The 14,889-nt window shown below is 34.1% G+C and overlaps 1 long non-coding RNA gene across 1 annotated transcript; it reads right to left on the bottom strand.

The window, feature by feature from the left end:
• Nucleotides 1-7,785: 7,785 nt before the first annotated feature.
• LOC142633129 (uncharacterized) lies at nt 7,786-11,323 on the bottom strand. The gene is made up of 4 exons (XR_012843812.1): nt 11,151-11,323; nt 9,843-10,118; nt 8,702-9,737; nt 7,786-8,589 (listed from the first exon to the last, which is right to left on the bottom strand). It is a non-coding gene; the product is annotated as an uncharacterized LOC142633129 (long non-coding RNA).
• Nucleotides 11,324-14,889: the final 3,566 nt, after the last annotated feature.

Here is a 14,889-nt window from a genome sequence, read left to right as displayed (position 1 = left end):
TTTAAAAATCATGGGTCATCAATAAATTAGCATTGAAATGAACTCAAGGAATTCGGAGTCTCAACATGACTCAAGGAATTATTATCTAGTTCACCGGGTAGATCTCATTGCTTCGATCAAGTTGGAGCACTTTCAAAATAGAGCAAGCTAACGTCTAGTTAATGGTTGGATCTAAACCCATCATGAGAGAGAGAGAGAGTGCACATGGATCAGAAGGTGCCAATCCATTAATATATTTGTTGAGTAATGTTAGAAATACAAACCTTTTACAAAAAAATTTACAAACTGTTGATACGTTGAGTTGAGTGGTTATTCGTAAATGAAAAAACGATGTTAATGGTAAGCTTAGATGAAAATCAATAAGAAGTTAGTCGCATCAACAATTTATAAAAATATTGTAAAATAGTTTATGGCTGTAGTATTACTCATATTTGTTATGTAATTTCTTAGGTTAAAATCTAAGAGCAATGTTACAGCCACAAACTATTTTACAACATTTTTACAAAATGTTGATATGACCAACTTTTTATTGGTTTTCATTTAGCCTTACTACTAATATCACTTTTTCATTTACCAATAATCACTCACTACGTCAGTAGTTTGTAAAAAAAATTGTAAAATAATTTGTATTTCTAGTATTATTCAAAATCCAATAACACTTATAACTTTTTATTTTTTATTTTTTATTATAAATATAATAAAGCCGAAGCTAAGAGACTGTTCAATTTTGAAAACCTTAGAGTATCTCATAGTTAACTTTGCACAAAATTAATCCAACATTCACACAACACCATGTATATGTAGATAGACACTGTATCCAAGCTCTCCACTCTTTCTAGCAAGTGCAAACTCTTGTCTTCTATATGTCTTTTATATAATCCGCTTTGCAAGTTATCACTGCTTGTAGACTGATCCCTCAGCCACTCCTAGAGCTTCTTGGATATTTGGGATCATCTTTGTGTTTTTGTAATCAAGGTTCATCACACACAATATGGTGATCAAGGTGTTGGAATAGAAAAGCGTCTCATGGGTATTCAATTGGAGAGCTAGGTTGGCAAACTACGGATTAATTCTCTCTCTAACTTTTTCACAATTTTTACAGCCGTCTTCCTCTATAGAGATTTGGGTTAAAATATGATTTTAATTAATTTAATACACGTAGGGTTTAAGGGTTGAGGTGGCTACAAAAATAGCTGGAAGTAAAAATCTATAGCATCCAAAATAAGGTTTCGGTCGACTGAGGGACTATCTAGCGTCTTATGAAACTTTATGTTTGATCTTCATTTTTGCTTGACCAATTGTTAGATTTTACTTGAGCCAAGTCTTCAATCTTGCACATTGAATGTTGTATATATATAGGTATATACAAGTATAGGTTGTAATAATGATATAAGGTTAAAGAGTATTCATTTGTAAAATGAATAAAGTGGAAATTCAAGTTCTAGAATTTTCTTTGTGAAAATTCAAGTTCTAGGATTTTCGATAGGTTAAGACTTCTGTTCGATTGATCGAAATGATGAGGAAAATAATCCTGGAATTTCTGCCTAATTTGATTGGTTTTTAATTCATGTTCGATCAATCGAAAAGAACTTTCAATCGATGCTCGATTCCTCTCGATCGATCAGAACTTGTCAAAACTGAATTTCTACAAAATTTCTTATAACTGTTCTGAACGTTTGAAAATGTTTCAAGCCTTGTGAAAGGTTTTATGAAACATTTTAACTCTCTATATGTACCTTTTGAATGGTTGTTGTTAGGTTCTAAAGATTTAGGATTAAATGTTTATAGTCCTAATTTGTTTATGTTGGCAAACTGAAAACAAAAACATGTCTAGAATACGTGTTAGACATTGCTCAAGGTGATTCAAGTCAAGTCGCAAGAACATTCAAGCTACAGGAAAAAGAATTAAATTTCAGTGAAGCTCGATCAATCGAAGGACAGGCTTGATCGATCGAAAATCATAGAAAAACAGATTCTACAGAATTTTAAATCAAGCCCAAGCCCATGAAAATGTTTAGGGTTTCTACCCAACACTCTTAAGTATAAAAGGAAAACTCTAACTACGTTTTGAAGACTCTTGGAAGACTTGTGAGTTACTCTTGTGAGATATGATAGGTTCTATGCTTTCTAACTCTACAAGTGTCTATCGGAACTAGATCTGCAATCAAATGCTGGTGGAGTTTAGTTGCTGCAAGATCAACACGTGGTGATCTGTAACCTTTGAGTGGGATCTTAAAGTAATAAGCATGGGAGCATGTGTACTTCAAATCCAAGAGAGAAGAGTCTGTTGATTCGCAGTTTGCACATGGTCTTTTTAGTAAGTTACTACTGGAGGTAGTAATAGATTTAAGGTTAAATCTTTTGTAAAAACTTTGTAGATGCTCATTTTTTAGGAAGCCCAACAACATGGGCAGAAGAGAGTTAGAAATCGGATAGAAAAGTCATTAAGCCCAAGCAGCAAGAATAATGGATCATAGGTCCATAAAGCAAACAAATGGACCTTGAGGAAGCAAATAGGCCCAAAAGGCCCGAAAAGAGAGAAGTAGCAAACTCATGGGCAGTATGTAATGTAGAAAAGTGAGAATGAGCCACAACAGGCCCAAAGTAATGCAAGTAAAGAAAGTAAGGGGCAATGAAGAGTCCATAAGCCCCAAGGATGAAGGATAAAGTAATTGGGCCAGGGAAGTCCAAGGAGTTAATAAAAGCTCATGGGAAACACAAAATTAGAAAGGGCCAAGAATGCCCCAAGAAAGTAAATGGGCCAAGGATGCCCAAAAGAAAGTAAATGCAATACGGGAGCCCGCAAGTAATGTAGTAAAAGGCCCAATGAGCTAAATGAGTCATCAAAAAAGAAATAAGCAGCAAGCCCAAAGAGGCCCAGCAGTTCTTGGTCAAATGACATCACGACAAGAATAGCAAAATGATACGGCGAGAAGTAATAACAAGACCGTAGGAATAAAGTAATAAGAATGGCTTGAAGGAGGGAAAGTCCACAATCAGGCAAAGCCCAGCCTCTAAAGGAGCAAGCCATAAAGAATGAGAAATCAGGAAACAACTCACACCATGAGAAGTTAAGGACGAACAATAGAATAGGCAGGCGGACCTCCAGACTGCGGCAAACGCATGAGCAGCAGGCAGATTTTGGACAAGCATGGAAGTGAGGCACGCGCAAGACCTAGACACCATTAGTCTGTACCCAGCCGATACAGGAAGTGGTGGGTCATGGGTAAGAGGTAAGAGGGCATGGTCGATATGTCCTGTTGGGATGACATACCGCCCAAAAGAAGTAAGGATGAGTTGGAACCACTAGGTGCATGCCATGAGGGATGAAGAGAAAGAGCACTCACATCGTGGCAGGTAAGAATGCCACGGCAAGCAAACAAGCAAAATAGTTATCTTCGTCTGGTGATGTGGAGTGGCACAACCAGCACATGTAAATGGTGCTGGTTGGACGACTGACCAATCAATAATGGTTGGTAAGGACACCCACACCAGACAAAGACGGTTAAAGACTAAAATGGTAAAAGCCAGCCGCAGCAGGCATTATATAAAGAACTCTTACTGTGCACAGAGAGAGGGGGACGGTAATAGTAACCTCTAAGAAGAGAATCACAACAACTAAGCAAACACCGAGAGATAAAACGAAGAGAAAAGAAAGAAAGAATTAGAGAGAACGGGAAAAACAAAAGGGAGAGAATAGAATGGCAAGCATGCACCAAATAGGTTGATTCCCTCTCTCCCTCTCAGACCCATGCTCTCTGCTAAAGGCAAGGGATTTCTCTAGGCATAAGTCATTTAGGCCTGTTCCCTTAAAGGAGTTAATTTATTCCCAGAGAAATTATTTGCATTGAGGAAATGACTTCCTTCTCGACTTAGACCCCGCAACATAACTTGACACGGTAAACTAATATTTCTCTTTGATTCAATAAGCTTATTACCACCTCTCCCGTATTTATTTTTGTTGCTATTTCATAAAATATGCATTCCTTGTAATGGCCCATCATTTACCTTTGTCTAAATAGCGAATGTATCTCTTTTATTATCTTTGCTATATTTGTCTGTCGTAATTATTTTAGCAGCTCTGCCTGCCATGGGCATGTGATAAAAAATCCTGGTAAACAAGGCATAGTTTGTGCACAAGTCGGACCAAGGTGCATTGCGATTGGACCGGTCCCAACTCCCTAATCCAGAACACTTGGGCCCAGCGTGACAGGAGGCAGTTCAGCCCAATATTACAAAAAAGGCTCACCACAAACTTCAATTCTCAATTAGTGGATTTGTTTACCTTGGGACAGCTAGGTCAAATCCTCCCCAAGTTTTTACCTTGAAACAGTTTGTTTTATTGGTATTCCTGGGTGATCATATTTATGAGTTATTTACTTTTTCGCTGTTGTACATGATATGATCTTTCACTGTTTAACCTAGATCTCATAATTAACTTAAGAAAACACTTGGCTAATTCATTAGGTTAAACTAATCTAATTTTAAGAGGTCTAAACAAATAAGAAATCCTGTGAGTATTTTCCAAAATTACTATTCGTAGAATCTAATAACTTGGTTGTATCTTGAGGACAAGTTTGTAAAAACCCTTTAGCAACTTGCGCATGGGGACAAATATTGTTTAAGGATAACATTCAACTGTGCCTCCAAGTCAATCATATTTTCTATTTACTTGATGCGTTTATTTATTTGTTTATTTTCATTATTACTCCTTGATTTGATGAAATCCCCAACTTAAATAGAAGTTCTAGTCTTCAATAAGCACAAAATCACCACCTAATGCCAGGATGGTGAAGAGACTGATGATCGAATTGCATGCCCTTTGGTAGTGCAAGTTGGTTAGTCAGCGCAACAGGGTATTGGGCCCAGAGTACACTAGCCTTTGGACAACATGGGGGTCATTCATTGACTTGGTGGAGCAAGTCCGAAATAGTTTTTCGCCTTGGAATGTTCTCTGCATTGTGGTAAGGAAAATTTGGAGCTACCGAAGTGCATGCAAACAAACTTCTGATTAGTTTGAGGAGTATCATCACAATTCACAGCCAAAGTGAGGGAAGAGTTTGTTCCCGATTGATGGTCTCCTCTCCTCCAAGGTAGGGTTGGTAGAAACCAAGGGAGTCAATCTCATATCAGAGGTTATACTGATTTCACCAGCAAAACTATATATTTCGGTACCAGTCAATACTAGTATTCCATTTCGGGTTTACCATTATTTATATATATATATATATATATATATATGTATGTATGTGTGTGTATATATATTATAATAAATATAAAAGTTTACTATAAAACATTACCTTAATTTAGAACAAATTATTCAAGGTTTTAGACTTTGGCATCAATTAGAAGAAAAAAAAAACACAATATAAAAAATAGAAAGCTTAATTGTTCATTGCATACTAAGAAAACAAATAATATTAATAAGTTAACGCAAATAAGTTACCATTCTGCCTTTACAAAAATTCAAAAATTACAAAACTAAAATAAAATAAAATAAAAACTTTTTTTTTTTGGTACAGGCCGGTGCCAGCCGGTATTACTCGAAATTGGCTGGTATGGCCGGTATTTAAACCAGTATGAAACGTTGACGTTTTAATACCAATATACATACCGGCCAGTACGGCCAATATCGGTACGGTATTGACTACCTTGGTACAAACTCAATATATATAGAGCCTCTCATAATTTTGCTTCCACCACGTTTTGTTTGAACAATGGCTCTACAGAAGAGAATTCTCGATGCATCTGCTTGCGGTTGAGTTTGTGTGTTACTTGGGATAGTTGGGGCTAATTAACAAATGTTATTTTGGAAAAGCACGGTTTATCAAGAACTCACATCTCTCTTGGGGACATTATTTAAATTTGAAGATATAAAATAGTTTTTGCATTAGCTAATAGGAATTGGCTTGGATTTAGTGTTCTTATTTATACAATGAACCTGTTCAGATCATGACACTTGACCAAAAGTAGATATATGTAATAATTTTGACCAGTTCACACAATCTTTACTCTAGTTCTTATATTGCAGCAATAGCAAAACAAAGAAACCAAGAATTCTTCTTACAAGAGGCATGCACAAATATTTATATATACATATTTTATTTATACAAAAATCATATTATTACACACCAGATTACCAATATATATATATATATTATACACCATATAACTAGTAATAGCTATATTGCTATTTTAGTTCCACTCAAACCACAAAATCCCATACGCAGCAGTGGAGGCAAAGCTAAAATTTTTTAGCTTTGCGCTACAGTGCTCATGTATCAATACATGAGCACTGTAGCTGAAAGTTATAAAAAAAAAAAAGTATTTTATTCGGGTTCGATTAAAAAACCATTTATCAGACTCCCTGCTCCCTGGCTTTCATTTCACGCTGTCCCTCCTCGCTTCAGTCACTCCGGAAAGCTCATCCATTTCAGTCTCTCCTTCTCTGAAGCTCAGCGCACCTCCGCCGGCCTCAACGTCATCGGCCAAAGCCGACCCAAGTCCCAAGCCGCCGGCCTCAACGTCACTGACCCAAGCCGACACTGTCTCTTCCACCACCTCACCACCACACACACCCCAACAATCACAAAAAAAACAAAAAAAAAAAAAAAAAACAAAAAAATCAGCAACCTCTCCAACACCATACACACACCTCCACCACCTCCAACACACAAAAACCCATAAATCCACCACCACTAAACCCATAAATCCACCATGAACCACCACCAACAACAACCAAAATAACCCCAAAACCCATTAAATTCACACCACCGTCAACACAACCAAAACCAAAACCAACACCATCAACCTACTACCACCAATCACCAAACCCATCTCAAAAATAGAAGGAAAAAAAAAAAACCATTGATGAGCAAACCCACCACCACTACCGATCTACACGGACCCAAACACACGAACCCAAACCACAAAAAGAGCTAGAGAATTTATGGAATCAAGTAGAAGATGAAAAAAAAAAAAAAAAAAAGAAGAAGAAGAGAGGAGAAAACGAGAGAGCTGGAGGAGGCAGAAAGAAAGAGGGAGGGTGGGTTTGGAGAAAGGGGAAAGTAAAGAAAAAAAAAAAAGGAGTGGATGGAGTCCTATCTACGTGTGTGGTGGACAAAATGCAAGAGAAAAAAAAAAGAAAAAAGAAAAAAGAAAAGAAACGGATGAAAGAAAAGCAAAGAATAAGACATCTCAATTTAAAAATATTTTTACAATAAATTTTTAAGTAATTAACTAATATTGGTGAGTAAAAATATAATTTTAATGGCGGGATCAAATTAGAATTAGTAACAATTTTCCATATAAGATTTTGTTATGATTCTCGTGAAAGTATTGTAAAAAATATTGTGGATGTAACATTTTTTTTTGAAAAATATAATTCTTGAGAATAAATAGAAGAAGAAGAAAAAATAAAGATTGTTGCGGCGGCGGCGACAGTGGTAGTGGCGGTGGTAGCAATTGCGGTGGCGGCGGCGGTAGTGGCAGTGGTTGCAGTTGCGGTTGTGGGTGGTTGTGATTGTTATTTATTGTAGTGGATATATTATTTTATTGTATTGGATATATTATTTTATTGTAATAGATATATTATTTTATTGTGATGTTTATATTATTTTATTGTGTTGAAAGCTAAAATAGATCCACTGCTGCAGCATGTTTTGTAAAGTGAGTAGGTAAAATAGATAAAGTAACTTTTTGTGGAGCTAAAAAGCTAAATTTTTAACTCCACTGCTGTGGATGCTCTAACAACAACAAAGCATAAATGTTTTATAACTTGTTTTCCATGTAAACAATGAAATAGCCAGATATTTTCTATCCTTGTAGAATCCGACTAGGAACCACAGCTTAAAAATGAATTCTCGACGAGGTCCAAGCCAATCATAATCATCATAAGGAGGGACGTTGTTGATGCACTGAGCCATACTTTGTTTAAGATCTTCAATATCTTGCTCATATACCAAATGGACTCCACATTTCTTCACCTCCAAGTCTGTACCCTCTGTTTCAAATATAATCTCAATCCGGCTTAACATATTCTCCTCAATTGAACCCCATGATCCATTCCTATAGTCTTCAAAGTATTGTGGGAACAAATAAATCAGCCAACGGAAACATGATTCAACTCTACCAAATGCTTTAGAAAAGGAAAAGTTTGAGTCAATATGATATTTATGTCCATTGACCCTCAGTTCACAATCAAAGGAATGCGTGTCTCCATCAAGACTTTGGTTTGGTGCATGATACTCATTGAGTACTAAAACACGGAAAATTCTTAGGTGCTCCCGGAGTATGGAAAAATTGTGTTCCTTCCTCTCACATTCATGGTGGACTCCACTATGAATTTAATGAGTGGACTCCACCATGAATGTGAAAGGAGGGAGTACCATTCTTTATACTCCGGAAGTACCTAAGAATTACTTCTAAAACACAACATAAAGCCATTCCCATCCACTTATTACTCAAATAAGAATTCACTTGTATATTCATTTTTTTCCCCATAGTTTGACGCCTAAACCATTTTGGAATTTCACTTCCAGGAATGATAAGATCAATCTTACCTAAATTCGAATCATGAATACAAATTTCCTGAAACATAAAAACCATGGTGTTTAGAGCTCAGACATATATATATATATATATATATATATATATATATATATAGAGAGAGAGAGAGAGAGAGAGAGAGAGATAGAGATACCTGATTGGCCCTTCCCAGAATTTTAAATGAATCTTCATTGTGGGCTTGAATGTCAAGCAATTTAAAGCAATCGTGAAGACTAGGAGATAACTCAAGTGAAGCTTTTGGCATTTGTGGATCCGATAATCTTTCCAATGAGGAAGAACCAGTTGTCAAATAATAACGAATACTCGAGGGAAGCTTTGGCAATGAACGAATACTAGTGCAATTCAACAGGTAGAGTTCTTTAAGATTTGATAGTCGAATGATGCTTTCCGGAATGAACTCAAAGTTATTTTTGCTTAGATTTAGTACTTGTAAAGAGGATAGGCAGCCAAGCTCATTGGGAATTGCCTGAACTTTGCAATCACTTAGATCCGGTGTTTTCAAAGAAGACAAACTTGACAAAGAAGGCACTGACAAACTGCAAGATCTAGACTTCTTCTTGACATTAAATCAAAACTAAGAGCTTTATTCCATGATTTAGACAATGACCCTTTACATCCACGGAAAGATAGTACTTCAAGTTTTTCTAAGAGAACAATGGAAGAAGGTGCTTTCCTTATTGCAGTTCCACTCACATCAAGCTCCTCTAAACCTTTGGCATTCCCCAAGTTTTCTGGTAGTTTTTGAAGTCTTAAGCATCCTGAAATATCAAGATCTTTGAGCAGCTTAAAATTACATATGATGCTAGGAATGCACACAAGATTTTTGCAATCTCTTAAACTCAATGATTTAAGGCCAGTCAAGTGCTCAATTGACATGGGTAGTTTTGTAATAGCAGTTCCTTCCACATAAAGCTTGGATAAGCATTTCATGTTTCCCACAAATGTTAGAATATTCTTGATTTTTGAACATCCAGAAAAAATAAGAATATCAAGAGACTCCATTTCAAACTTGCATGGAAGATTACAAAGGCTTTTGCAACTTTCAAATTAAGAAGGATAAGCCTTTTATGAACTCCAATTGATGAATGAACCTCACGTAAACTTGTACAACCTTCAACAATCAAATTTTGAGAATGGTTCAATTTGATGAACTTCAAACTGTCAAAATACTATGTAAAAAATAAAAAAGGTTTAGCTTTAATAAACCTTATAATTTATTTATAAATACAAACAATTATGTATGCGAGATGAGGGTACTTAAGTAACAATCATACCTTTATTCCTTTCCAAAGTTGTTCAATGTTACTGTAGCACATGCAAAGATCAACAAGCTCCATTGGTTGGAAACTTGATGAAAAAGATTTTGAAGGGTACTCACTCCAATCAAGGAACCTTAACTCATTAGAAAGATGTTTGGGGCCACGCAAAAGGTGAACCTTTTGAATTACGAGCAATTTAAGTTGAGGCATATTTGATAGGACTTCTAGGTTCCAATGTACCTCTTTTGGTAGAGGAAAAATTGAAACTAGTGCCTGAACTACTTCTGTTCCCTAATTATTAAGGAAAAAATGGATTAGCAGTCACAACATATGATGAGCACAACCGTTCAAATTCAAATTATGTTGAATATTTTGATATGTTATATCCTATAAAATTCTTTAAATAAGCTCTTACCTTATTTTTTGTTAACACATGGTTAATGTCCTTATATTGCCATAGCCTGCTACGCTTTCCTGGCATTTTAAGGCACTCTTGACAGACTATATCTTGGCCCATGTCTTGTAATAAATATGCATCAACAATTTGTTGTGATAAATCTTTAAGAGAGATTTTTCAATGAGAACCCTTAATCCAATATCAGGGTAAAGGACAAGACAATCTAGTATTTCTACTACATAGTCCTTGGGTTTCAAATTAAAGAAACATGCAATATGCAAGAATATTTCCTTCTCTGTTTCATGTAATCCATCAAAACTTATCTAAAGTATCTCAAGAATTTTTCTTTCAAGATAGTCCTTGAGCCTACTTAATGCACTTTTCCATTCATCATTTCTTCTATTGAACAAAAAGGAACCAAGAGTCTCAATAGCTAAAGGAAGACCATTAGCATAATGAACAACTTGTTTGGACAACTCTAAATAATCTTGAGGAGGATGGTCTTGTTTAAAAGCTTTTAAACTTAGAAATGAAGAGCTTCACCATCATTCAATCCTTCAGCCTCATATATTTCATCTACTTCAAGTATTTTTAGCAAATGTTTATCTCTTGTTGTTATGATAACTCTACTACCTAGACCAAATCAATCATGTCCCCCAACTAAGTATTTAATTGGTCTAATTGATTTATATCATCAAAAACGAGGAAAATCCTTCTATTACGTAACCTATTCTTGATTATAAGAACTCCACCATCAATATCCTCTATCTTCATATTTTCTTCCTTCAAAATTTTATGAATAAGTTTTTGCTGTAATGGAAGTAAACCATCTTTTTCACAAACTTCCCTAAGATTAGCAATAAAACAACTTCCTTCAAATTTATTAGAGACCATATCATAAACAACTTTAGTAAGAGATGTCTTACCCATTCCACCCATCCCCCAAACTCCTATAATGCGAACATCATTTGACCCAATAGCTAAATGCAACTTTAGTTCTTCGACTCGAGAACTTATTCCTACTAAGTTCTTGGTATATGTAGATGCATAGCTCAATTTATGAGAAATCACCCCCACGATATCTAGAATAAATTTTGACTCACACCTACAGTGAAAAATGAACAATACATGATATGTCTAGAAACAAAAATAAATAAAAAGAGTAAACATCTCATGTCAAATACAAAAATATGTAAATTGCTTAGCTCAAAAAAATTGAAAGAATTACCGACTTGTAAATAAGTTTGCTTAAGGTTCAAAACAAGGCAATATATAAGAAGAGTGAGAATGAATGTTTTTAAAAAAAAAATGTAAAATTAATTACTTGTCCATCAAATGATAACCCGAGATATCAGCTGCTCTCCATATATGCACCTTCTCTATGTTTTCCTTGAAGCAAAGGCTTGTGCAAAAGGCCCTGTTTGCTTCCTTACATCAACTGGATCCACGTCGTAAAAAACTGGTAGAACAGTCAATCCTATCTCTTTCACGCATTCAATGATCTTTGTAAGCTCATTCACACATCACGTAGAAGATGCATAGTTTTTGGAGAATGACAATAACAACCTTTGATCCTTCTATTGCTTTCCAGAGTTTCAAAGAAATAGGTTTTCCTCTTTCAAGTTTTTCATTGTCTTTAAAGGTGAAAATACCATTTTGTTTTAAAGCAGAATATAGATGGCCTGTAAAACTCTTTCGGGTATCGTCACCTCTAAAACTGAGGAAGACATCGTAGTTCCATTGTGGGGGAGACGAAGTCGATTGTGGGGTAGATGAAGTCAATCTTTTGGTACCCATAAAAGCCTTTGACAGTACGCTGGTAAAAATTTAACCACAATAATGATATGCGAAAAAACATATGGATTTTTATTTGAAGAAGTTATCAAAAGAAGAAAGAAATAAAAGAGAAGGACATAGGTGAAAGTGAGATCTTACAAATGTAAGAACTTGCAGCAGTGACTGTAAAGCTCAAAAGCCTTGTGAACTTGCGGCAGGGAAAATACGAGATTCAGCTCCTACTCTGCAATTGCCAGTTAAAAAAAGTAATGCAAAGTCAGGGAGAGAAGTTTTCTATGAGGTCAACGACTCTTTTTTTTTAAAACAGCGTCGGTGCGAAAAGGATACAAGTGGCCCTTTTTCTTTCACTTTATAATCTAAAGTTGCTTTCTTACTATTCTAATTTAAATTTCCAAAGGTACTATTTTTTAACCAAATGCTCGTCACGAACCCAGGAGACCCGGGTATGATTCGTTTCTCCAAAAAAAAAAAAAAAAAAAAAAAACTTGTCACGAGAATCATTAAGGTAAAAAACATTAAAAAAAAATCTCAGCAATTTTTTATAGGAAAATATCATTTTAACTTTTACATTTTAAAGTTATTGTCAATTAAATCCTTATATTTTAGTATCTATTGATTTGTTTCATATTATTTTTAACTTGTAGTCAATTTTTAATATATACCCTTTGGACGCTGATTAACGAAACCCTTTTTTTTTACCCTATTTTGTTTTTTTTTTTTCTAAGGTTCCCCATCTTCCTTCATACCATTAAATTCCCATTATTTTCATTCAATATCCTATTAAATTCCATAAAGGCATAAACTCCACAAGCACAAGCACGGCATTAGAATTTAAAATTGGCCCAAAATGTCAACAAATTTTATAACGAGTAGTGTTATTTTCACAATATTTTTATAATAAATTTTAAACTATAAAATTTTGTTATAAAAATATTATAAATGAACACTTTTTCGTTTTCATTATCATTTGTAATAATAAGATGTAACCCAGTTATTGGGACAATTCTCGTGCCTCATATTTTCGTGTTGCGGGTTGGACCCGTTACCCCCAAAAACAATAGAAACTGTCCAAAACTTGTTTACTCCGTAAGTAACCTTTCCCTCTCTGACAATTCAAAGTGAAACCAACCAAACCAAGCATGCCAGCTGCCTAACCCAGTCAACAAGACCTATTCCTATTGCAATTTCCACATTAACAAGTTCAAGATCTACGGCATGAAGACCCTGTAGTTTAGTGTCGGTGGAGTTTCCATTGATCAGGTTCACACAACATCTTTCTCAAAAAAAAAAAAAAAAGGTTCACACAACAGTGTTGAGAAGCATTTTTAATTGGTTTTGGACAAAGCACATACAGTACATAATTACATACACGTCTAGGTCTAGCTCAAGGGGTCCAAAGCCACCTACGACTTTGAGACTTTGAGACTTTGAAGGAGTCGCCACCCACAATGGCCATAACCAAGAATGTCCAGACACGTCGCTCTCTTCCCTTTATATTTATATACCAACTTATCTTGTGCTCGTTTACCCAAAAAAAAAAAACAAAACTTATCTTGTGCTCCCAACTTGCATGCTATGTGTGACACTTGGATATACATTCCAAGTATGTTTTTCAATTATTGACTATCGAGAGAAGAGAATAATTTAAGAGTTCTTCTAGCCATTAATATAGGGAAAAGTTAGCCGGTGTCTAAGGCATAGGTTTAAGAATTAATTTTTTTAAGAAAAATTATGAAAAAATTAACTAATTTTTTCGATAGTTTTTGTTTATATTTTTTATGAAAGTAGTATTAATTTTTTTTAAGTAGTCGTTAACAAATACTTTAAGAGAACTCATTAATCAATCTATCAAAATATATATATATATATATATATATATATATATATATAAAAGTATAGGCCTCATATTTAAAAGTATAAGGTTGTGTCATATGACGCATTTATTAAAATTCTCTTTATTTAATTTTCTACTTCAACAAAGTTTTCATTTATATTAAAGTATTAGTTCATTGCATTAGTTAATAAAATAAATGCATATATTAATTATCTATTGTTGTGCATTAATTATTTATATTAATTGAATTTATGTGATTATTTTTATAAACTCTATATAAAAAATAATTTTTAGTCGGAATAATAATAATAAATTTTGAATATGACATTTTTACTCATGGTTCCTTGCTTTGATAACAATTGTCACAAAAAGCCATAAAAAAATTAAATATTTATGAATACACTAAAATTAATCTTAATCCTTTAAATTTCCTAACTCATTTGCGCGTGTGGGTATGCGTACGTGTGTGTGTGTGGAACTAACACTGTAGTATGTATTCTATGTAATTAGAAAGATTACTAAAATATGTTTTTTTTATTAATTATTTTAAGCATAATGAAATTTTAATACTATTTTGTAAAATTTATGAGAAATAGTTGTTGTTTTTTTATGTGAGAAACAATTAATTTGAAATATGGCAGTTTTACTCAAATTTCGTTGTTTTTGCAATAATTGAAACCATGTAAAAAAAATGGAAATTTTTTTTTAGTAACACACAATAAGAATGTAAAAAAAAAAATAATAATTAAAGGATATATGCATTTTTTAGTAGACATGAAACATGTCTGTCTATATTAGCTACTATATCATGCAATTTTCAATTTGTAAACACACACACATATATATATATATATATATAGTATGATCAAATCACTATACTATTCTTAGTGTATTTTAATTTTGTCTATATATAAAATAACTAAAGATTACAATTTTTTACAATAAAATTTATTGAAATATCTTTTTTATACCTCGATAGTTGGGGTGAGATCTAAATCATGAATGTTTTTATTGGAAATTGAGGTAACAATCAG

The sequence above is a fragment of the Castanea sativa genome, chromosome 4, assembly GCF_040712315.1.
Source record: "Castanea sativa cultivar Marrone di Chiusa Pesio chromosome 4, ASM4071231v1".
Classification (NCBI taxonomy): domain Eukaryota; kingdom Viridiplantae; phylum Streptophyta; class Magnoliopsida; order Fagales; family Fagaceae; genus Castanea; species Castanea sativa.
This window is presented reverse-complemented; position numbering and strand designations above follow the sequence as displayed.